This window comes from Adiantum capillus-veneris, chromosome 6, assembly GCF_014529385.1.
Source record: "Adiantum capillus-veneris isolate H3 chromosome 6, ASM1452938v2, whole genome shotgun sequence".
Classification (NCBI taxonomy): Eukaryota; Viridiplantae; Streptophyta; class Polypodiopsida; order Polypodiales; family Pteridaceae; genus Adiantum; species Adiantum capillus-veneris.
The window spans coordinates 93667535-93692923 of record NC_140936.1 but is presented as its reverse complement, the minus strand read 5'-3'; the positions used below and the strand labels follow the sequence as shown (position 1 = coordinate 93692923).

At 48.8% G+C, this 25389-nt stretch overlaps 1 protein-coding gene and 1 pseudogene across 1 annotated transcript in view; one reads left to right on the top strand and one right to left on the bottom strand.

Moving 5' to 3' along the window:
• Nucleotides 1-25389, top strand: part of LOC147455901 (protein HAPLESS 2-like) — a 346793-nt gene that overhangs the window by 139714 nt on the left and 181690 nt on the right. The gene's annotated exons all lie outside the window — the stretch shown is intronic.
• On the bottom strand, nt 3960-6363 carry LOC147455904 (uncharacterized; annotated as a pseudogene).

Here is a 25389-nt window from a genome sequence, read left to right as displayed (position 1 = left end):
AAAGAAGATCAAAGCAAAAGTGGCGAAGGATACAGTGCAGTCTTTACTCTCCTTGCCAGTTTCAGAGAGCCAGCAGACTAGGGTGACGCATCCTCCAAGTCACACTCCATCTACTTCTACCCCTCGTTCTACTGTACCCGCGCCAGTGTCTACTTCCGCTCCTCAAGACAGGATGGCCGCTTCGCCCTTACAGGATCCTCTCCCTTCTTCTCCCATCTTCGCTCATACTCCAGTCAACATATCTCACTCTCCATCTACAACAACCATCTCAGAGGTACCTACTACACCTGTGGTACCGACTCCTAGCTCGCCGGTGTCAGGAGTTTTTCGAGCAAGGGATTGTGCATATGTACATACACATGCATGGTGCATCAAATAAGGAATTGCCCTTTTTCGAGAGCCAGATGGCATATAGTGGCGTCAGGAGGTCGAATGGGGTCAATATTTGCACGTGGATAAGTACGGACACGACGTGGGTGTTTTCTTGTGATAATTATGCAAAGGAGTCATCATGAGGACCATTTTTTGGGGCCACTTCACGTGGTGGCAAGATGCATTATTGAAAAAAGCTGAGTGCCAGGTGTGCATATTCAGCAAGGTGACAACTATGCACTACGAGGTCAGTTTTTGGCATGTTCGGGGTCCGTTTGAGGTCATCTAAAAGGCCAAGGGTGCCCAAATAATAAAGCTAAGTGTGGGAACTGAAAAAGCAGAGAGAAGACCAGAAAAAACGTGGAGAGAAGAGGAGGAACAGCTGCAACTGTGTTTTTGGTGTTTTTGGAGACTGTTTTGGCCCTAAACTGCTCATCCGAGGTCGGATTTGAGCACTTTGACATTGTAGACTGGTGTTTTGGGCCGTTCCGGACGCGATGGCGCTATCCCTTTTGCCAAATTTCTCACTCTTTTTTTGTTGTTTTGGTTGTGTAAGTTTCTCCTATGAGCGAAGCTTCTGCTCCAATTTGTGATTGTATCTGGTACATTTTACCCATATTGTGTGAGCTATTTGCTCCATTGGTGTTGGCCCAAGCTCATTTGTATCTAAATATCAGAAGTTCTCCTCTTTTGAGCTGAGTTTTTTGGGTGTGTGTGTGTGTGTCTCTGTGTGGAGTGGACAAGTAGATAGTCTCTCTCCTCTCACTCCCTAGGTGTGTTTCGTGTCTCGGCCAGGTGGGTTGTGTAAGCCGAGTGGTTCCCCATAGTGTGTGTGTATATCGTTCCAAGAGTGTGTGTCGGGTCATTATAGAGGCGTTCTGTGTGTTTCCATCCCGCTCACACCGGCTGTGCCACTTATACCTCCTCCAGCATCCAATGCATTTGAGGGATCTTCAGGGATGCCCGACTCTACTTCTCTGTTTCAGCTTTCTGAGAAGTTACTTTAGGACTCGAGGGTTGTTATTGCCACCATAGAACTAGGTACAGAGCAGCTAGCTGCTACGCACCAGCGTCACTCCGCCACATATGAAGCTATGGAGGGATCTCTGAGAGTCGCTGAGAGTGCCATCGCAGATCGAGATGCTACTATTTTCGCATTACAACAAGCATTGAAGATTAAGTCAAAGATCATTGACGACCTAAGAGCATAGCTACAAGGATTTGAAGAGATGCTTTTGTATGGTAATAGGTCTACATAGGTTCCTGTGGGATACGGATGGACTGGGCCAGGGACACAGGTCCAGATTCCTGCAGGGTATGCAGGAGCATCAGCAGGCCTCTCAGCAGTTCTTGATATGGTACACACAGCCCCTATTCCAGTACTATACTTCGCAGGGGCCTCAAGGTCAGGTACCACAGGTGCAGAGCTTTCCTTGCTGTGAGAGTGTTGCTGGTGCACACCGCCATGGTTGTGTCACTAGGCATCCTAAGTACACTTCAGGGCAGATACTTCCATCCGCTGTGCAGAAGGTTGCTGCTCCAACCACAGGGACCCGGTTTGTTCAGAACATAGTCCAGTAGCCGCAGCATTACACAATCGATTTGATGGCTCCCCCGGACGTCGAGAGTGTTGGTGCAGCAGTGGCGACCATACTTTCTCTTGGGTGACAGGACCGCACTGCTTGCTCCTCCTTTCATTGTACATATGGTTACTTTTTGCAGTTTTACAGTGTTTTGCTCATCGAGATGGTGACCAATCTTGTGCGGGCAACCTGTAGCAGGGCTACAGTGTCACTTCACAGGACAGACAGTTGGAGAGTTGGTTACAGTTGGTCTGGTTCACACTGGACGGACCCTCTAGGCTGGAAAGGGACACGTGGCAGGGTACCGGCAGTGGCCTAGTGGACATTGTGGGGAGGTCACCACCACCACTTAGTTTGGAGATAGACTTAGCTGACTGGACATTTATGAGCCGTTGGTGGCTCTTTATTATTGTACATATGAGTAGTCGTTTTGGGTCATGACCATCATTATCTGCATATATGGTCCAACGTAGTCGTTTAGAGTGAGTGTATACACGAAGCATTTATTCACCATCCCTACACATGTGAGCCTCGACACCCCATTGTATCTGAGAGTCCTGGGCTATGAGCTGAGTGTGCTGCCATGCGAGAGTCTGTATCAGCTCTTTGAGATAGTCAAGTCATTTATTGTGGTCTAATGTTGGTCTACTGTTGTTGTTGTGTCTCTGTGAGTTCAGTTGTTGTCTATTGTTTCCTGTTTTCAGTCTGTTTTGAGTGAGATTGTCACGCACATTGCACTGAGGAGCACCCACTGTAGAGAGCACGGCACACTGTCTACGCTACAACTGCATGGTCTGTGAATGTACTGTGGGGATGCTCATGGGCACAGTTTGCTTGAAATGTGAAAAGATATGAATCTAATAGTAACAAGATCTAGTAGATTGAGACATTTGTGAAAAGATCAGGGCGAATCGGATGTGGTTACTAAATAAATTACAATGATTATGATTCGTTTTTGAGACCCTTGATAGAAATATTATTGATCAATGACTGATGTCTTTGTAGAAGTGCTGGATTTGTCGAGTCTAGTGCATGGGTACATAGAGTTAGTGTCTTCTAAAGAAAGTTTCTGTTCTTTGGCTAATTTGTAGGCGTAATCGAGGATGATTATAATTCTTTGAGGAGGGGGAAATGTCACAAGTTAGTGACATGGCATGCCCAACTGGAAAGAATTGATCGAGAGGACAAAAAGAACTAAAACAAGAAGATGGGCCAAGGAGCCTAAGGGGTTCGGGATTAAAATCCTAACCGCCTACCAGCTTATGAGAACTGGCCAAGGGGCCTAAAACTAGTTTATTAAAAGCTTAAACTCGACAGCGGATTTCCGTAAATTGTCTAGTTGGTTGCCACATGGCATGGTTTAGGCATTTACGCGATTTGCGCTGCTGATTTCTGGCAGTTTTGCGCATGCTTTTAGCAGCAGATTCTTTTGGGTGCAAGAGCTTTTGGGGCTCTCCTCTTGGGCATCCCTTGTATTGTTTAGGACCCTTGGTGCCTCATTCTCCAAGAGCATCTGAACGCAGAGGCTCGGAGAAGAGAACCCTTGGGGAGTTGTAACTTTGCGAAGCAATAATAAAGAAATGCCGAAAGGGGTGCCAGTCTTTGTGTCCAGTGTATCTTGGCTTGGAACTCCGCCATGCCGTGTCGACTTTCTCTCTCTCTCTCTCTCTCTCTCTCTCTCTCTCTCTCTCTATGAATGTATATATATATGAGAGAGAGAGAGAGAGAGAGAGAGAGAGAGAGAGAGAGAGAGAGAGAGAGAAGAAAGAAAGATTTTTCACGTCTATTAGAAGACCAAAATCGGCCTATGAGACAAATCAATGTACATGGGTGTGTCTTCCGTCAATCGGAAAGACAAAAGTGCTGAAAAAACTGATTGACTGACTGATAAAGCTGATACAAATCTCCATGATGAGAGTGTGTGTGTGTGGAGTGCTATCACTATGGTAGCCTATATGCAAGAGGGTAGTACACGCATGATATGCATCTGGGTGACTGACTAAACTAGCTCCATCCTGTGCTAATGGGTGGGTGTAAGATGTGGTACATGGTTGGAGGTGGAGCCAGGGCTGCTCGGATGGCTGTAGTGGGGTCGGCCATCATCTGGGCTCGTCTCTCCTCAGTGGCTCAACGATCACGGGTCTGAATCTCCGCAATCTGGCGTCGATGAAGTCTGGGGGCCCGGCAACCTGTAGCGCGGGGCCGTCTCCTAGCTCTGGAGGTCTCAGCCTGCTGAAGAGTCATCCCTCTGTGTGTGTCGGGTGGTGGGGGGGCTGGTAGATGTCGTGAGACGAAGAAGTCAGTGAGCTGGGTCTATCGCCCTCCTATCTCAGCTGTCGTGGGCTCAAGTAAGGCCTCTCTTGTGGCTCTGTATCTCTAGTAAGAATCGCCCCAGTTGGCACTGATCTCTGGAGTCCATGACCTCTCGAAGGGTAGACTGCCGTGTGAATAAACCCTCATATCTGCCTCTGATGTCATCATATGCTCTGCATCTGCATACAAAGTGCTCCTCATCCTCTAGCTCTACTCTGCATACCCGGCATATCCGCTCCTCTCTGGGGGTGTCTGATGCTTTGCCAGTCTCAATCTCTAGTTGATGTGAGGAAACCCTCAGCTGGCCAATAGCTACTCTCGAGTTGTGAGGCATGTAAGTATCCATGTATCGTGGTCTCGCTGAATGAACCCGTCTGCTAGTATGTCCAGGAACTAATCTCGGTAATGTGACCGTCTAGATGCCAGGTCAGGTGTGAGTCATGTCCGACTGGTGTAGAACTGCCATAGATCTTGTCTGAGCACAATGTTCCTCTCACTACGTGAGAGGCGGATGTGGGGTGAATCTGGGTCATACTGAAAGGGTGGTAGTCTATCCATGTCTAGACCTTGTCTATCAAACCATGCTCTAACTTGAGTGTACCAAGCTCTGTCATACGCTCCTGTCTCTGAGGTCTGTATAGCTGCCTCAAATGCTCTGCATGTGAGTCTGTCTGTTGGGAGCTCTCTCATCCTCTGAATGAAGGAGATAGTTTGAACAGTGCCTCTACTATCATGGGAGGTGCCGCTAGCTCTGCTCTGATAATGTCATGTGGAAGTGTCGGCTTCCCGCGAAAGAATCGCGAGATCATACGTACCTGGGGCCTCTCGATCGCACTCCACAGGGTGTCTGTGAGGCCTGGGGCCCAAACTGTCACTGCATACATCATAGCTAGTGTGACTAATGTGTCAAATAGCCACCCCTTCGTACGGGGCTCCTGAAAGTGTGCTTGGTGACATCGCCGCTCTAACATGGTCAACACTGCGTACCCTCGTGTCAGTCTGTCTGTAGCTGCCTGTCTCATGGAGAAAAGACTAGGCAAACTTGTGAATGTGACTCCAAGGTAGACATATGAAGTGACGACCTCTATTTGTTCGCCGGCGGCTGTGAATACTGCTGTAGCTCTCACCATGGGAGAGGTGTGGAAGATCATGACCTTGGTCTTGCCAAGGTTTACTGTCAAACCCCTGTGTGTACTGAACTCATCCAAGGCAGCCAAGTGGTGTTGTAATCCCTCGGGTGACTCTGAAATCAATACAATGTCATTAGCATATAATAAAATGTGTACAGGTGTACCTGCGAGGTCTGACCCCTCTCCTCCAGCTGGTAGAATGTAGTCCTCAATCTCGTCGATGTAGAGTCCGAATAGAGTGGGAGCTCTCTTCCTCGTGGGGTCCCTTCCCGCTCTCCAAGATTTGATGAATGAGAGGGTCTCCTCTTCCTCGTGGGGTCCCTTCCCGCTCTCCAAGATTTGATGAACGAGAGGGTCTCCTCTTCCTTGTAGCCAAGCTTCTTGCATAGTGTCTTCCCGTTGGTCTCGGGAGTAGAGCCTTCGTTTTCCACCATGCCGGTGATGCACACATTGAGACGCCGGGCTTGTCTCATCTTCTCTTCCTCAAGAGTGTTGTCCACAATGAGAGCTTCTTCCTTTTGTGCCTCTTCCTTCGCCTCCTTCTTAATGTTCTTTTTCACTACTTCGACCCAACCCTCTTTTCTAGCCTCTAGCTTGGTCTCCATGCTCGCGGTCAAGGCTTGGGTTAATTCTACCTTGAGGGCTTCCTTTGCATCTTCCTTGAGGTCCCCGTCCTCGGGGGTGAGGAATGCGATCGAGGCTTTGAGAAGCTCGATTTGCTCCCGCATTGCCTCCTTCTCCTTGAGCCATTCGTCTTTTTCTTTCACCCTCTCTATCTCCCATTCTTCCTTCTCTTTCTCCCATGCTTCGCGTTCTTTGATGTAGGCTTCTCCGTCCTTCTCGAGTTTGCATAGGCGTTTGATGACGGATGTGAGTCTCGAATCCGTCATCTTTTTATTTTCTTTGATGGCGACGTGGAGCTTGTCTTCAATCTTCGTGAAGTCTTCAATTTTTGCCATTGTCATGTCCTGTGTGCTTGGCTCTGTTTTTTTTTTTAATTTCTGAATTCTGAAATTTCTGTTCTCTGGTCTCTGTGCAGGGGAAAAAAAAAACTGCCTGCCTGCTGATTGGCGGGGGGGGGGGGGGGGGGGGGAAGGAAGGCACGTGGGAATGTAGGGGGGGGCGGGATTGCAGGTCAGCACGAGCAGCAAGGGAGAGGCGCGAGGCTGCAGGACAGCGCGATGGCGGGATTGCTATGCAGCGCATCGCGAGAGAGAGAGAGAGAGAGAGAGAGAGAGAGAGAGAGAGAGAGAGAGAGAGAGAGAATGAAATGTAATATTAACGTCTTCAAAAGGTCAAAATGACCTATGAGACAAAAAGGTTACATGTGGTGAATCTAATACCAGGTCTGGGTACAAAAAGTACAAAGAACTGAAAAGAAAATAGTGGGTAGGGGTGGGGTTAAAGCTGATACAAAGGGGAATACAAAGGGTAAGCTGATACAATAGGGCTCTCTGACAGTCGAGGCATCATATACATATACATCAGTATCCGGGACGGCTCCTATGTCGCGCTAGTATGGTATGGATCCTCTGTCGCAATCTGCGTTGATATCGAGAGGGTCCTCTCATCCGTGGGCGACGGGACCGCCCCAACTCTATCGCGCCATCAAGCAGTATGCCTCTGGTGCCTCTAATGTAGTTATGTTGTGGGGGCTGCTCGAACTACTCTGTTTGTGACTGAAAAAAATCTGTAATCTTCCGCTGTCGCTGGATCTCTCTCGTTGTTCCCCTCTTCAAGAGGTCCTCTCTGTGTTTGCAAATCTCCAGTAAGTATAATCCGAGGCATCTCTGATCGTGGTATCTCATGACTCTAGAGAGTTGCCCAAAACCCTCTCTGAATAGACAGTGAAAGCCGCATCGTATCTCATAGTATATTGGACAATGAGATATGTAATGTAGCTCTGTCTTTGGCTCTATTTGGCACACTTGACAAATCCTGGACTTAGCGGATACTCTTCTAAATCTTCCTATGTCGATCTCTAGCTGATGTGAGGATGTGCGTATCTGACCAATAGCACATCGTATCCCGTGGGATAGATGAGTATCCATGTATCCTAGTCTGATCACAAAACCATCCTCCGTGAGTTGGAGAAGATTCTCTCTATAGAAAGTCATCTTCGTACCTTCCTCATGTGTAGGTTGTATCCATGTCCTCTTCGTATCCAACTGAATCAAGTCCTGTCTGATGAGCTTGGTAATCTCTACCCTAGTGAGGGGAATGGAGGGTGCATCTAGAGAGTATTGAAATGGGGGTAGCCGGTCCATACTAAAGCCATGTATCTGAAACCAAGATGCCATCTTTGCATACCAACATGATCTATCTCCCTGCAATCCCAGCTGTCGCGAAGACTCTAGTGTTAATCGAGCGTATCCGTCTCTAGGGATAGCCCAAGTGCTATGCATAAATGAAACTGATCGAGTGAGTGTCTCCACTACCAATGGAGGAGCAGCGAGCTCCGCCCTAACAATGTCATGTGGTACTGAAGCTTTGGCCCTAATCATCTGACAAATCATAGACGCCAAGGGCTTCTCCATACATCTCCATCCATCAGTACTGTCAGCTCTGCTATGATGATCAACTGAGAGGGCCCATATCTCCAGTCCATACAGCATGGCCGAAGTGACCAAAGTGTCAAAGAGCCAAAGCTTTATCCGAGGTTCTTGGAACCGAACCTGCGAACATATCCTCTCAAGTCTCCCCATTGCTGCATAGGCTCTGGTCAATCACGTATCTGTTGCACGCGTCAGGGAAAATACTGGACCACTGAAAACCGCCCCAGGATAAGTGTATGTATCTGCATACTCCACAGTCTCTCGACCGTATGTAAGGTGGGAGCGGACCTCCTTACCCACTGCGCCGTGGTGTTAAATACCATTACCTTGGTCTTACCAAGGTTCACAAACAATCCACTATCCCGTGCAAATACATGTAGTGCATCCAAATGACGTTGCATCCCTAGTGGAGAATCGGAGATCAACACAATATCATCAGCATATAATAGCAACAGAATCCATGTCCCTGCAAGCTGAGCACCTCTATCACCCTCTTTATGTACATGATCTGAAAACTCATGTACATATATCCCAAAGAGAGTCGGAGATAGGGGACAACCCTGCTTCACCCCAATGGTGGAGTGAACCATGTCGGACATGCCCTGAGACTTAGTGCGTACCTGTCCTACCACCACTGTCCTGTATAAAGCTAAGATCCCCGAGAGAGAGAGAGAGAGAGAGAGAGAGAGAGAGAGCTTGAATATATATATAGATATTTGGAGATTTTGTTCGTGTGTTGCTATTGATTTCTCGCTTGGATTGTCAAGCCTGTAATAACAGGGGATGCTCAAAGGCCTATGACCTAGAGGATGTACAAGACGGGGAACACAAAGTAAGTGCTATGTGTACATCAAGGTAACATGTATGAATAATGCAAAATGAACTTCTGGAGAGGTCCGCAATGCCATGTGATGTGCCAATGTCCTAAGGAAAGAGGATCTACGCCTCTCTGCTACCCTCCTGGAGGAGCCCATTGAAGTATCCCATTAGGTGGAAAGGGTATATGTGCGCATCACGATTCAGTGGTAGCATCCACCTCTCCACCAATGGCAACAATGGAATGATTGAGACAGACATTTGGAGAAAGAAAGCCTTAGAGCACTTCCCCGTGGTAGCTGTCGAGGTGAGGATGGTTTGGCTCCTAGTTTTTTCTTAGAGTACTGGGACTTGCTTGGCTTAGACCTTTGCAGCGCTTTTCAATACATCTTACACACAGGAGAGATGCTTGATAGCATGAGTGAGGGTTTGATCTACCTCATTCCCAAGGAGGGTGGTTCCTTGGATGAGATTCGGTAGTGGCGACCCATCACCATCCTTAACTCAGCCTACAAAATTCTTGCCAAGGCTCTGAGTTTGAGGATTCAGCCACCTCTGGAGAGCATTATACATGGGACTCAGACAGGTTTTGTCAAGGAGCGTACTATCCTTAACAACATCTTTACTTTTTGGGAGGCATCTTCCCTTGCGCACCTCCGTGGTGAGGATCCGGTGATTCTTCTTCTCGATTTTGAGAAGGCCTACGGTAGAGTTGACCGGGACTTTTTGGAGGGCACTCTTCGCAGGATGGGCTTCTCAAATGCCTGGATTAGAGTTGTGTCAGCTCTTTAGAGACGTGCACACAGTCAGGTGCTTTTGGCAGGAGGTAGAGAAGATCGGTTCATGCTCACACGTTCGGTGAAACAGGGCTGCCCTCTTGCCCCCTTCCTCTTTCTGTTCTATGCTCAGGTAAAGAGTAGATTTTTGGTTTCACAGCATGTTGGTTTACGTGGCTTAGCGCTTCTTATTCGGGGCGATGAGCTACTGGATGCTGAGTTTGTAGAGGACTCAGCTTTGTACTTGGAGGGCCAGGAGGCCAACCTACACAGGTGTGAGTAGGCTCGTGAGACCTTTGCTGTGCATCAAGCGCACTAATCAACAGGAGGAAGACAGTGGCTTTCTCGGTTGGCAGTGCTCCGACGCCTAATTGGATGCCAGGTGAGGATTTCAGATGGATCCCCCCAAGGACTGATGTTGGTTACTTGGGCTGTCAGGCTGGCTTGGACTTGTCTCCTGAGCAGCAGATTGCTCCCCTTCTCCTGTCCATCAGGAGGAAGCTTCTACATTGGAGCTCGGCACGACTTCCCTTTGGCAATCAGAGTTGTAGTGGCCAACTAGGTGCTGTTGGCTACTATGTGGTACATAACATCTTGTTGGATCTTTTCGAGCTCCTACATCAGCCAAGTAGAGAGGCTGATCAGGAATTTCCTTTGGTCAGGACGCGATACTCAGATAGCCCGGGCCAAAGTGGCTTGGCGGGTCATCACTATACCTTGTTCTCAGGGGGAATTGGGAATCATAGACCCTGCATGTCACGTGACATATCCAACCCTATGTGTCAATGGACAAGCTACAGCATGACATGGGTTTAGTTCAGTCAAGTCAGTTTAGAATAGGAAGTGATCTGGCACTTTTGTGAGTCTGTTCGCAGATCGTGCATGTCCAGACACTTAGATTAGATTCATATCCTCTGGTTGCACACAACATGACCATCAGATTCCAGTCAGATCCCATCAATAGCATTTTTACAGTGCATAGACCTATTTTCCCTATTTTTGACATTTTTCGCTTACCATTTTTAAGTGACTTTTGTTGGAAAGTAGGTAGGGCAAATTTACTAAGTTTGTATAAATAGAAACCTAGAGCTAGCACTTTCTGGAAGAAGAGGCAGCAGGAGCACCTTGCTCAACAGGCAACTTCTCAGTAAGACCAACCCCCGCGACAACTCTGGCGTTTTCTCTCAACAGAAGGCCTAGCGTTTTTGCACCAGATCAGCCAGCGTTTTTGCACTTGCAGATTCCCGGCGGCAGTAGACAAGACTCCAGAGTTGGCCTGAGTAGGAGACTAGAGGACCGTTTGCCTGTGAGCCTTCTTCGTTACTGGGAGCAGCCTCGGAGAGGCCTGGAGCAGCACCAACTTACTTGCACAGAGGAGCGCCTGAGACAGCCCCTTGTTTGTAACCCCATGGTCAGCACTCAGAGAGGCCACTTGGTTGGTAGTAGGCCTCATGTCTCTTGGGGTCCCATGGCAGAGGGTCTAGCACGATCTTTGGGTGACTGGCTACAGTTCTCAGGTTTGTCAGAGGAGCTTCAGAGCATCCAGCTCCTACAGGGTATGAGAGGGGTGCAGAGCATGTGCCGGGACATCACAGAGGGAGTATCCGCTGAGTGGCTTACACCTCTCGAGTCGGCAGCACCGAGATGGATGGGGGCCTTCACGCGACTGGAGGTTCTCATCTCAGTTCGGGCTTGCTCAGAGACGGTACCCTCCATGTTTTTCGAGCTATAGGGTGAGGGTCGGTTACATAGAGTCTCAATCGAAGCCCCACAGGTTGCAGAGTGTTGTTTTCAGAGGATCAGAGTCGTGGGCATCTGTGGAAGGACTTGTATCATAGATCTTGACCCAGCAGCTCTTGAGACAGGCCACTGAAGGCTGTGGACTTGGGAGAGCTGTCCACTGGCACGAGTGCAGTGGGATCCTGGAGAGTTGTTTTGGAGGGACCCTTTTTCCTCAACCGACCATCCAGGTGTCCCTTTCTTTCAGTACACTGTTCAACTGGGACGTCACATACTGGCAGCACGGAGAGAGACTCCTCCTGTTGCAGCACCTCTTTGGCAGGTCACAGTTGAGTTCTTGTGCGCCTTTTGGGCGAGGTTGTGGAACACCAGACAACCGCCGCAAGTCACTTTGTTCCAATGGTTGGTTGCACATAGAGCTACAGTAGTGGGGAGTTGGCTTGTACATAGTGGTCTCTCGGCAGCATGTGCAACTTGTGCCCATCCTGTGGAGAGTCAGTGTCATTGTCTTTGGGACTGTCCTATGGCACAGCAGGTTTGGCTTCGTGTCCTTTGGCTGATGCCAGCTCTTTCCACAGTCTGGCAGTACACTTAGGGTCAGTTGCTTGGTCCATTCTCACGGGCTCGGCACTACAGTTTGAGCTATCCTCCACCAACAGGATGAGTGATACAGGGGGGTCGACCTACACTCCACCCTGCTACAGAGCTTACTCCACAGGAGTGAGAGAGAGGAGTGTTGGGAGCTCGTTTGCGGCCTGACACTCTGGCTCATCTGGCGGGCCCATTGCTTCAGCACCTTTGAGGCTCGCCTTGTACTCCCAGCAAAGACAGTTAGAGGTTTTTGGCTAGAGCTGATCCATACTCTCAGAGGACAGTTCGAGAGACTCCAGGGCAGCTCCGACGCCATGCGGGAGCGTAGAGAGGCTTTCCTTCGACTCTGGAGCCCTGGGCCTTTCTTCACCATGATCCAGGGTGTGCTCAGATGGCACTACCGTCCACCTGCGTGGCTCTTCCCTCCTCCCATCTCGTGGTTTAGCCTCATCGTACATATACTGTTTTTTCATTGGAAGAGTCATCCCTTATGATTGTTGTAGCCCTCTCTAGTAGAGGTGGTTGTAGCCCTATGGGCAGTTTCATTGACTAAGAGAAGGATCTCTTTCTCGAGGGGGGGAAAAAAAAGTTGTAAAAGCCATTGAAGTTAAGATTTTTATATATTCTTTTTCATCTCAAGCCCGAAGTGGAATGATAATCAAGTTGTATCTGATGATTCCCATAAGTCAGGTTCAGCCTTGCAACGACAATAATATAATCTTGTAGGTGATTTTGGCCTTTTGAAGACGTTAATAAAACATCTTATCTCATTTCATTCTCTATTTCTCTCTTTTTTGCAAAAAAATGATCCTTCCATTAGTTAATAAATCTGCTCAATGGGCTACAAATTGCTCCTGCAAGGGAGGGCTACATCAGAAGGGGGGGCACTCTCCCAATGAAAAACCAAGATATATACAAGATGGCTAAATCAGGAGATAGGTGGGGCAAGTAACCACACTGGTGGTTCATACTGCCATCAAGGTGCGCCATGAACCATGGTGAAGAAGGGTCCAGGCCGCCACAGTATGAAGAAAGCCTCACGGCGCTCCTGCATGCAGTTAGAGCTAGACTGAAGGCGCTTGAATTGGCCTCTGAGAGTGTGGACCAGCTCTAGCCAGATGTCGCGAACAGTCTCCATTGGTGGGACAGGTTGAGCCTTGAAGATGCGGAAGCAGCGGGCTCGCCAAATGAACCACGGTCCACAATGTCATGCTGCAGATGAGCTCCGAACAATACTCTCTATCACTACTCCACTCTTGAGGAAGGAGCTCTGTGGCAGGCTGAAGTGTAGGCCTGCCCTTCTGTATCACAATCATCGTGCTGGCTGAAGCCATCTCAAAACGAAGTGCTAGGCCTGTGAATGTGGACTAGGCAGCAACACCCCAAGTGTACTATCGGACTGAAGAAACCGCAGGCATCAGTCACAGGATCCGAACCCAAACTTGCTGTGCCATGGGGCAGTCCCACAGACAATATTGCTGAATCTCTATAGGGTGGTCACAAGCGGCGCATGCTGGTGAGCCTCCAGGGCAACGAGCCAAGCCCTGTCGACGGCGGCCCTGAACTTGGTGCCACCCCCCTCAGACTGGTGAGCTGCCTTCGTTGAATCAGAGTCTGTGGGATCTCTGAAGCCCCGATATGGGGGACCTCGGAGCTCGAAGAAGAGCCCGCTCGTAGGGCCTGTGATTGTGGAGCTGGTCTAGCTCTCCTGCGCGGACATGCCCATGTAAGGTGGCCCATCTGCCTGCAAATGAAGCACTGGTTTGAGAGGCCTGAATACTCCACTCTCTGGCTGAGCCATTCATCACCCACTCGAGGCAGCAAAACCTCCTTCAAGAGGGTATGTGTGTCTCAAACAAGAACCCTCACAGTGGGTAGTCCTCCAGCCTTGGCTGCTACTGAAGCTGCAGTGCTCGGAGTCTCCAAGACCGTCCCAAACATGGCCTCAATCCTGGAGAGCAGAGTAAAATACTCCCACCTCAGTCCAAGGAAGTAAATTGAGATAGGCATATCTGCGTCCTCCTCGAGTACATCAAGAGTTAGGCCGAAGCCATGGCGCTACTGTCGGAGAAAGGCTCGAGCCGCCTGAATGCTGAGTGGGCTCATCGAAATCACTTTGTCCACCATCTCTTGAGACTCGAACTCTATCTGATAAAATCTTTACTGGAGAGTCTGCACGTCAGTGATCTTGCCCATTTCGGTGAGGAGTCGGCAGGCCTGGAGCAGGTTCTTAATCTCGCCTCTACTGGGCCGAGTGCCAACAATCTTGCATATAACCGAGGTGGCTTGAAGCCGTTCCACCTTGGCCATCAAGTTCACTTGCTCTTCTAACGAAAGAGCAAGTCGAAGGGCCGGCTCCGCGGTGTCGGACGAGGGGGCTTTTGTAGAGTCCCTGTGAGGTGAAGTAGGAACCACCATTCTATGTTTGCTATTGAAGAAGACAAGGGCCCGAGCACAACAAAGAAGAAGAACCACAAGCCATCCGAAAATCACCCACAGGCAGCGGGGTGAGGGGCAACTGAGTGAAGGTAGGGAGGGGGGGCAAGCAAAAAAGGAGAGGGGGCAATATTGGCGAAGGCGAAGGCGAAGGGGGGTGGCGTACAGTGGTAGCGAGCATATAAAAGTTCGAAGTCTCTCTCTCTCTCTCTCTCTCTCTCTCTCTCTCTCTCTCTCTCTCTCTCTCTCTCTCTCTCTCGTACGCGCAGTGAGCAGTGTGAGGCATATGACCACGAGGACCCAGAGGCACTACACACTCTAGATGAGGAGGCTACTATGAGAGATACAGCAGACAGAGCTCCAGTCACAGCCTACGGACGACATCTACTTCGACTTGGCTCCCAGCACCGTCTCGTTATTTATAACGGGATGGTCCAGTGGCCCACCTCAGGGGGCCTGACTTGTATGCCACATGGAGTTGCAGAGGGAGGGGGGAGTACAGTCGACTATATTCTGGGACCCAGGGAGGCTACACACCTTATCACATCCTTCACCATTCCACCCATACCCATCGGAGCCGACCACACATACCTCTCTTTCTCCATCACCGGAGATACCATCCCACACAGCTCCACAGCACACACTCCACACACCACCATCCATTTCACACATGAGCTAGCCTCTCTTTACTCGGCCAAGGTCGAGCATGGCCTATGCCTCCTCCACCCATCCACACCACTCTCAGTTCTCACATCACATATCTCTTCCGTTCTCCACACTTCAGCTATTAGCTCCTTTCCACACACCACTCACACAGGACGCACTCCCCCCCCCGGGACTATGCCTCAGAACCGCTGGTATGATGATGAGTGCAGAGAGCTATACCGACGCCTCCGCGCACAGCGAGCCTTAGGAGAGATCACAGAGAGAGGCCAGACGGCATATGAAGACGCTGACATGCCAAAAGCGGCGAGCATTCGAAGAGGCAAAGGAGCTTGAGCTATACCGCTTATTCATGAGCATGGATAGCGCGACAGCATGGCGCACCCTGCGCGAGCCACGTCCGACTACAGCTATTGAGGATCCACAGATATGGCATGATTATGCAGAGCGACTTTACGAGGTGCCAGGACAGCCTCCTATCCCACAGCCACACGAGCCACGCCCCACGTGCTCCTCCTTCTTTACAGCACAGATGGTAGAGAGGGCCATACGCCGCATGCAGCACAGACGATCAGCTGACCATACTAGATTACAGAGTGAGCACATCATTTATGCGGCCTCCACTATAGCCCCGTTGATTGCACATGTCTTCAACCGGGCTATAGGGGAGGGCTTCCCAGAGGAGTGGACACAGCACACCATAGTGCCTATCCACAAATCTGGCGACACCCTGGATCCAGGGAACTACAGGACTATCATGATTGGCCACACGATGGCCAAGCTATATGGAGCAGTACTTGAGGCACAGCTCAGCTGCTACGCAGAGATCGAGGGTTTACGAGCTCCAGGCCAGGCAGGTTTCAGACGAGCTTTCTCCACCACTGATCACATCTTCGTTCTGCGCTGCCTCATTGATGGGGCAAAGGCGCGGAAGAAGAGGCTTTACTACTGCTTTGTGGATTTCCGCAAGGCCTTTGACACAGTCCCACGCGAGAGACTCTTCCAGCGCCTTCACAGCATTGGGGTACCAACAAAGATGATTTGGGCCATATATGCTCTCTACGAGAAGGTGACGGGTCGAGTTCGTTGCCCAGGCGGTTTTTCAGAGACCATTGCTAGCACCATTGGTGTTAAGCAAGGATGCCCACTCTCCCCGACACTCTTTGGGCTCTACATCGACGAGATCTCCGACTACATACTGCGAGCAGGGGGAGAGGGGAGCGACTTGGCAGGTACTCCGGTCCACATCATGTTATATGCTGATGATATTGTGTTGATTTCAGAGTCACCCGAGGGCTTGCAACGCCATCTTGAGGCCTTGGACGAATTCAGCACACACAGGGGGTTGACTGTGAACCTTGGCAAAACCAAGGTTATGATCTTTCACACATCCAATGCAGTGAGGAGCGATGCCACCTTCACAGCAGCAGGAGGAAAGGTTGATGTAGTCACCTCCTATGTCTACCTTGGCATCACATTCACCAGCCTACCAGGACCCTTCACTATGAGGGAGGCTGCTGCTGACAGGCTCACCCGAGGATATGCAGCTCTGGCCATGCTAGAGCGGAGATGCCACCAGGCACACTTTCAGGAACCCCGCACGAAGGGGTGGCTTTTCGACACCTTAGTCACCCCGGCCTTGATGTACTCGGCGGCAGTATGGGCACCAGGATTGACAGCTGACCAGTGGACACAGCTTGAGAGGCCACAGGTATGTATGATCTCACGCTTGCTCCGCAGCAAGAAGACAGTGCCACATGACATTATTAGAGCCGAGCTCGCCACACCACCCATGGTGGTAGAGGCACTATTCCAGACAGTCTGCTTCATCCAGAGGATGAGAGAGCTACCTCCTGACAGACTTACTCGTAGAGCATTTGAGGCAGCTATACAGCTATCAGAGAGTGGGCATGAGAGAGCATGGTACTCACAGGTCAGAGCATGGTTTGAGGGACACGGTTTTGACATGGAGAGCCTACCACCATTCCAGTACGACCCCCACTCACCATATGTTCACCTCTCTCGCAGTGAGAGGAACTTGGTACTGAGACAGGATCTGTGGCAGCTATACACTAGGAGAGTCTGGGAGTCACCTGGCTTGGGGACGAGGATGTCAGATTACAGAGACCAGTTTCTCACCATATTGTCCGGGGGGTTCATACAGAGACCACGCTACATGGACACATATATGCCACATAGCTCACGGGTGGCGATTGGTCAGCTGAGAGTGGCTTCACACAGGTTAGAGATTGAGATCGGGAGACATACTGGTGTTCCCAGGGAGGAGCGCGTCTGCAGAGCCTGCACAGAGGAGGTGGAGAGTGAGGAGCACTTTGTATGTAGATGCAGAGCATACACTGAGATCAGAGGCAGGTATGAGGCCCTATTCAGAGGACAGTCCACTCTCCGAGAGATCATGGACTCTCGAGATCAGAGACAGCTCGGACGGTTCTTACTAGAGATACAGAGCCATCGGGACACACTACTACAGCCACACACAGCTACACAGACAGAGGGGAGACAGTCGCAGCTCACAGACTTCTTTCAGAGGATTACCGCCCCTCCCCCACCAGACACTCAGAGGGGAGTGACACTCCCACAGGCGGAGGTGAGCCGAGCTAGACGACGACCACGAGTCACAGGCTACAGGGGCGCGAGCTCCCACCATCGACAGATCGAGGAGATCCGAGCCCGGGAGCGCCGTGCCACTGAGGAGCGAGTGGCCCGGATGAGGGCCGACCCGACAGCTTTCATCCGGGCAGCCTTGGCACCAGACCCGCCCATGTACCACATCTTACATCCCCCCATTAGTACAGGATGGAGCTAGATAGCTTGATGCATTCTCATGATTGTACTACCTTGAGCATATAGACATGCATATACCCCTAGAGATAGAGCTCCATCCCTCCTCAGATACCCCACTACCTACACTCAGTTCAGTTTTGTATCAGTTTTTGTTTCATTTGTCTTTCCGATAGACGGATGACATACACACCATGTACATTTGATTTGTCTCATAGGCCGATTTCGGCCTGACATAGACGTTAAAAATCTTTCTTTCTTTCTTCTTTCTCACCATCACAGAGCTCGGTTCCCACCCATACACACACCAACGGTACTCTCATTGACCGAGCTATAGAGTTGAGGAGATCGAGACGACCGCGACTGAGGAGGGGAGCCACGCAGCACCGACGGAGATTGCAACAGAGGATCCATAGGATTCTAGCACAACACCCAGAGTGTCGATCAGGATAGGCCTCATGCTACTGCATATTATATCATGGTGACACTTATCCCCATTCTGTACCATTGTGGCATGATACCATAGGAGTCGGTAGCACTCCTAGATCAGTTCTTTGTTTGTAGTTTTCTTTGTTTGTACCCAGACTTGGTACTAGACTCATCATTGTAATCAGTTGGTCTCATAGGTCATTTTGGTCTTTTGTAGACGTTAATATATCATTTCATTTCATTTCTCTCTCTCTCAGCAGTCCATGGGTAACGCAATGGTTTCTTTTTCTTTTCAAGTCATTTTTTTTTCGAAGGGGCAAAAGCCTTTCTTGATGTGTCAAACTTGAGCTCTAGTAGCGTCTCCCCAAAGGCGAGACATTGACCAATGCTTGCGATAGGCTTTAAGTTCTGTTAGAGATAGCTTGTAACCAATCACGAGCATTATGTCTTTAAAGGGGTCACTAAATCGAAATTCCTACAAAATGTCTGCCTAGAATGTGACATCGATGGCCAGGTCACGAGAATCCATGATAATTAGGTGAGAAAATCCAATAAGGACAAAGGGATGGCGTATTACCAATGACTGATGCCCTCGTATGCGCATGTTGTGACCAATGACCTTCTTAACAATAAACCTACCTGCTAAATCAAGTGGGCTATGTTAAGTTTCTTTAGTATATTTTGGAATGAAAGTACTATTTCTGTCAGCGTTTGTAGGAACCAAAGTTGGACTTACCCTTGCATCACTTTCAAGTTTTTTTTATAAAAAAAATTCTCATATAGATGTCGATTTGGTAAGCTTTTATTCGTCCATGTACAGCTAAATTTTTACTCTTGTAATGCTACACAGACACGCTTGACTTTGAATCCAAACAATTTGGTTGATGTCAACAATGATAAGACAGTTATTGCTAGACTTGAAGGGGATCTAGTGTCGTACAAGATGCCTCCCTCATTCTCTAGTGTTTTTTTGTCGCATCCTCCTAATCCAGTAAGCTTACTTATATTATTTGAAGTAAAATTGCATGATTCAAATGTGTATCCAATTTTCTCAGTAGAAATGAATGAGACTTTTTTGTTTCCAAAGCTAAGAGTCCACACAAAAGCATCATGTTTTGATGGAGATTGAGTAGATGAGAAGCAAATGTTATGTAGCTAAAAGCCAACAAATAGGCCATAATTGAAGGGGCGAGGTTGCAACTACTCCCCTACAAGGAGATGTGTGTTTGTGTTGTTTTAAATAGACTACGTGTAAACAAAAAAGAACAGCATGTTCAAAAGAGAACTCGCTTCAAACGAAAAGAAAGTATATGCACAAAAACATTGATGTACATTTTAGTTAGAATGAAAAATTCTTTCCAATTATCCTATACATCAGGACAAGAAGTAAGTCTATAGATAAACTAACTCTTCATCTTCAAGGTCTCTGACTCTAGCAAACTTAGACATCTTTAAGCAAGGATAGGACTCTCACCTACATCCATGTAAACACAACAACATATTTTCTTAGCCTTGGATACAATTACAAGTGTCAAAGAGCTTATTAGTTGTATCCATGTCAACACTTAAACATAATTAAATTTAACTACTCTCCTATGTAGTGCAAGTGTTTAGTGCATAAAAACAAAAATTGATTGATAGAGCAGTGTGTGTGTGTGTGTGTTGGTTGAATTCAGACACCGACTATCACATATACATGTGTGTGTCCCCTCATCGACATGGCAACAGTGTAAACTCATTTAATTAATATTGGATTTTTCTGGATGCGTTTGTTGGGAAATGTTAGACCAGAGCGTTGAGATAGTATCTTGCTCTATGATGTGTATGCCATGTGTGAGAATAGTGTTCTCAATTTGTTGGTTTTATAGAGTACATTCAAGGCATGATTGACCTCTATACAAACCTACACCCACTCTTGGGCACTGATTGACCTCCATACAAACCTACACCCACTCTTTTCTAAAAGCATGTTCAAGGGAATAATGGTCTGTTTTATCTAGTTTTATTTAGGAGTAACTAAAGTCATTTTTCTTCTTGTTTTCTTGCGTCCCTTCCTTTTTTATTTTTGTCAGTGTATTATTCCTCTTTTAATTTGTAAGTTCAGACTATTCTGACCTTATGAGTGTTGGGGTTAAGCCCTATGTGCCTTGACCGGTCGCCCTGGTCATGGGCGCCCGCCCACTATTACCCTATAATTATAGTGAGTATACTGTATAGGGGGAGCTGCCACTTTCAGTCTCCCCACCCACATCGTGTGTGTGACTCCTCTCTCTCTCACTCTCTGTCTGTGGTGCTCCCCGATCCCCTTCAATTGGTATCAGAGCTATGGTGACCGCGGAGAGCACGACGGCTTTGAGAGCTTCGAGGCGATAGCTCGCTCGCTCTCGACGGTGGAGTTCGATCGCGGAGTTTCACGGAGAGCGATTTTATCTTGAGGAGCATTGTCTTTGGAGCTTAGGAGCTTGGTGTGGTCAAGCTTGGTCAAGGAGGCGGTTGCAACTTCCTTGGTGAGAGGAGCTTTTGAGCTCAGTGGAGCTCGTTAGAGAAGTGCTCGGCGGAGGAGAGCTTGACATTCGAGTGCTTGGATGCTGTTGTGGCAGAGCTCTTGCGTTGGAGCTTGCATTGAGAGGACATTGCATCATGCAGAGTGGAGCAGGAGCAGGTTCAAAACTGTGTGCAGCTCGTTTTTGCCATTTTCGGGCTCTAAAACGCAGTTTTTTGCGTAGCTCCGTCGTACAGAGTCAGATCTACATGATCCAGGAGTCTAGGTCAGGGTTTTGGCACGCTCCGGACGCGATGGTGATGTCTATTTGCTGAAATTATGCTTTGAATTACAGCAGGTACAGCAGCAGTTTTATTTGTTCACTTTCGGGTCCCAAAAACACTGGTTTTGGTATATCTCACACACACGGAGTATTTTCTGCAGCAACCAACAAATTCATAGGTGTACACAGGTTTTTGGATATGCATTTGTCCAGAGAGCCACTCATGCGAGAGTGAGCTATGTTGCCATGGTCTTGGCGGTTTATGTATGCCATATATGGATTTGTGTATTTGTTTATGGCTGAGATTATTTGAGATTTGGCTCAATTTATAGAAGAAACTCTGTTGGATTTTATCCAGGTTCTCGCCATAGCTTCTACGTATCCGTAGGTTGCTCTTTGACAGTTTAGTGGTTGAGTTTACTCCCACTTTGACAGGTGATTTTCAGTCATCATTTCATTGGAGTTTGGAGTCACTTGTGTATGTCCTTGTGTGCCGTATTTCGTATTGCGCATAGCGACAGATCTTGCAAGGTTTTGCGAAATGTTGCTATAGTTATCTGGCAGACATTTGGTCATCGATTGAAAGGTATTTTGGCAGCAATCATCACTCACATGTATGTCATTTGAGGTGCCGTTGAGTGGTACTCCGGCAAGAGCGGGTATGCTCATATGTATGACTTTGTGAGGTGATTCCGGTCGAGTTTATTCCCGGATTGGCCATTGTGGCATATATTATTGTCTCTTTGAGGTTTACTGTTGAGATTTTGCTCCAGTTACAAAGGAGACTCTGCCAAAATTTTGTCAGATATTTATGCGCGATTGAGTCATATTGACTTGTGATTTTGTGCAAGGCTTTGCACGGTTATTGGTGCAACTTTGCATCAAATTTTACAGCCATATTTGCAGACTTTTGTTGATGCGATTCGAGCCAGTTTAGGGCTGATTTGGTTGACATTGCGGGAGCTCTATTTTGGAGTGTGTCTCACAGGTTTTACATTGTGTTTCTGGCCATATTTGTAGACAGTTTCCAGGTGTTGTTGGTGAGGTGGTTTTGCTTTCTAGTTTGCTACATTGTGCTCATGGCAAAGACAGGTGATCGATCAGATTGTGACCTCTCAAACATGCGCGTGTTTGATGGGTCAGACTTTGCAACATGGAGAGAGTGTATGCTTGATGCATTGACACAGCGAGGGTTGCATCGACCATTGAGTGGTGATGCAGGTAGACCTTCAAACATGTCTGACGATCAGTGGCAGGAGCTAGAGGAGATGGCATTATCTACGCTCTCTTTGCACCTTGCGGAATCTGTATATGCTCTTGTTATGTATGAGACTACTTCGAGAGCACTTTGGCGCAGATTACATGATATGTATGATGGATCTGAGTCATCACGGACTCGTGTGAGACATGTACATTTACGAGCACGCCGACAGGTGACATGTTGGTATTGTGGTCATTCTGGACACGTTAGACGGCGTTGTTTTCGTCGTATGCGACATCGTAGGAGACATGGCAGTCTCAGAGATGTATGTAGTGATGCCATGGACTCAATTGCTTTGACAGTTGAGGCACATGTAGTGTCGGAGTATACTAGTGACGGGGATGTCACTTTTACCTCGAGCTATGCACGAGATGCTATACATGTGGATAGTGCACTCCCTTCGCAGTGGTTTCTAGACGCAGATGCTATGTTTCATGTCACGCCACATCGTGCATGGTTTTGTAGCTATTCTAGCGGGATGCTTGGCAGTGTACGTTTGACCGATGGATCGGTGCATGCGATAGCAGGTGCAGGAGATGTGAGACTGTCATTACCGAGTGGTGCATCTTACTTGTTACAACATGTGCGCTATATACCAGATTTGACAGTGAGTTTGATCTCGATTGGTCAGCTTAGAGATTGTGGATATCAGATTTCGCTACGAGAGCGAGATTTTTTGATGCATTTGGGTTCGCTAGTGATTGCGAGAGGTGCCAGGAGTGGTACAGGTTACCCATTGCATGTGGATCACGTGAGAGACGGTGTTGTCTCTGTGATCATGCAGCCAGGTAGAGAGCGAGAGAGCAGGCGAGTCTCTTTTGCTTGTGGATTGCAGGATGCTTTGCATGGAGTGCAGAGCAGTGACCTTGTTGTGCAGGTTGCGTCTACGGATGCACAGGTAGAGCGGGACAGCTCTAGTGAGTCACAACAGGATGAGTTATCAGAGGTGATGACAGAGATGACTCACATGGATGCTGAGATGTCGGCTATTGTGGAGTCATTTCTTGATATGCTTATGCTAGAGCTTGATGCAGATTCAGGACAGATGGATACTCTTGGTACACATGTGATATGTGGTGGGCACGAGGAGTCACTCCAGAGCTCGGAGTCAGAGTGCCATGGTCTCTATGATAGGGGACAAGATTGCCATGAGTTGAGTTCTGAGTTGGAGGTGGCAGAGGTTGCCAGGGTTGCATCAACGTTCGGTGTCCTCATGTACGAGATGCTGATCTCGAGGCCCGACATAGCAGCTGCAGTGGGAGCATTTGCAGCTTGGTTGATTAGTTGTTCGATGACTGATCTCGGCATAGAGCATAGGGGAGGTTTGCAGGTATTGGACCGATACTTGCAGGAGTGCATGAGCTCTTGTAGACTCTTTGCAGAGCTTGGAGCTAGCTCTCTGTGCCTTCCGCAGCGGGATGTTTGTCTATCAGTAGAGTTGGATGCACTAGCTCATCGAGAGTCAGTGGGCATAGGTTGAGAGAATATCTCACCTTCTATTAGTTGTACACTAGTAGATCTTGCTTAAAGGCACATTGACCTTTAAGTGGGAGGTTGTTGGGGTTAAGGCCTATGTGCCTTGACCGGTCGCCCAGGTCATGGGTGCCCGCCCACTGTTACCCTATACTTATAGTGAGTATACTGTATAGGGGGAGCTGCTACTTTCAGTCTCCCCACCCACATCGTGTGTGTGTCTCCTTCTCTCTCTCTCACTCTCTGTCTGTGGTGCTCCCCGATCCCCTTCAATGAGCATATATTTGTTATGGATGTTGATAAGCATGTCTGCATGATGTTAGTGTTTGCTGATTCGCTGTGCTATGTCTCTTTTGGAAGGCATAATCAAGGGTTATTACTCTTCTTTTATGAGGGATATGTTTCAACAAGTTCTCATGTGGCTGAATGTACAGACGGTTGACGCTATAGACGCTATGATAATGTGGCTGTTTTTTTATGAGTGGCCGTCATGTATTCTTTTTGGGTACACCCCATGTAGTTTCCAAGCCATCTAGTTTCTTTGAATGGATAAACTTAGAATTTACTGTTTGGGCCCTGGCTGCTTTTGGCAACCTGACAAATCACTAACTAGGGGCCCACTTGTAACTCAGATTGTGAGAGTCGTCTCTATGAGGAGGAGATAGTTCTACCCTTTACCGCTTGATGTAAAGATTAAATAAGAGGCGTTTCACGTGGGAGGGGGTTGCAGTTACCAAGTGACCCCCGCTGCCCCAAAGGCCCTACCCTTGCCAATTTAAACGGAGGGTTCGCACGATGCTGACCCCCGCCAGATTACCGCCTGTTGAGGTCAGCAAAGCGAGCTCGCAGCCGCTGCAGTTCAATTTTCGGCACAGTGCGCTCCCACCTGTGGCCTTACCGGGCTGTAGCTCGTCACTAATTGGCGGCAGCTATTAGAAGGCTGCGGCTCTTGGCCTAGCTGCTGCTGAGATTGTACTCCCGATCTCTGCTTAGCCGCTGCTTAGGTGTACTCGCGGCCTTTGCGTAGCTGCTGCTCGGGTGTAAGACCGGCCATAGCTTTACAAGGCGACCACTTGCTACTACTAGTAGCTGCAGCTGCTGCTGAAGGGGCGGGTCCCAATCCAGATATACTCCAGACCATAACTTTACAAGGCTGCAGCTCCTGCTGAGGTGGCGGGTCACAGCCTAACTTTACAACGCGGCAGCCGCTGCTGTGGTGGCGGGTCGAAGCTCGGGTCACAGCTCGGTTTCACAAGGCGGTAGCTGCTGCTGAGGTGACGAGCAACAGCTCGGCTTTAAACAGAGATAACGGGTCCCAGCTCGGCTGTGACCCCTGCCCAACTTGAAGCGTGTGTGCTGCATAGTGCGGGTGGCGACCCTGGTGGGGCTATTGTGCAGCTTCAAAAGGAGACCTCCAGCAGGGCTTTACACGAAGATTTCGCCATACTTCGACGCTTGAGCCAGTTGCCAGACAGCACCCCCCAAGCCGCTTGGCGCGGAGAGTTTGCTTTGTTCAGTGCTCGAACCAGCTGCCAAGCAGCCCCCCCAAGTCTTTGGCCTGCACCGACAGTAGAAAAAACAAAGTTTTTCGTGCTGAGCTCCATCGGGTTGCCGCGTTCCCAAGTCCAGCGACGTGTCCCATCCTCAGGCGGCCTAGTGATTATCACCTCACCCGGCAGCCTTC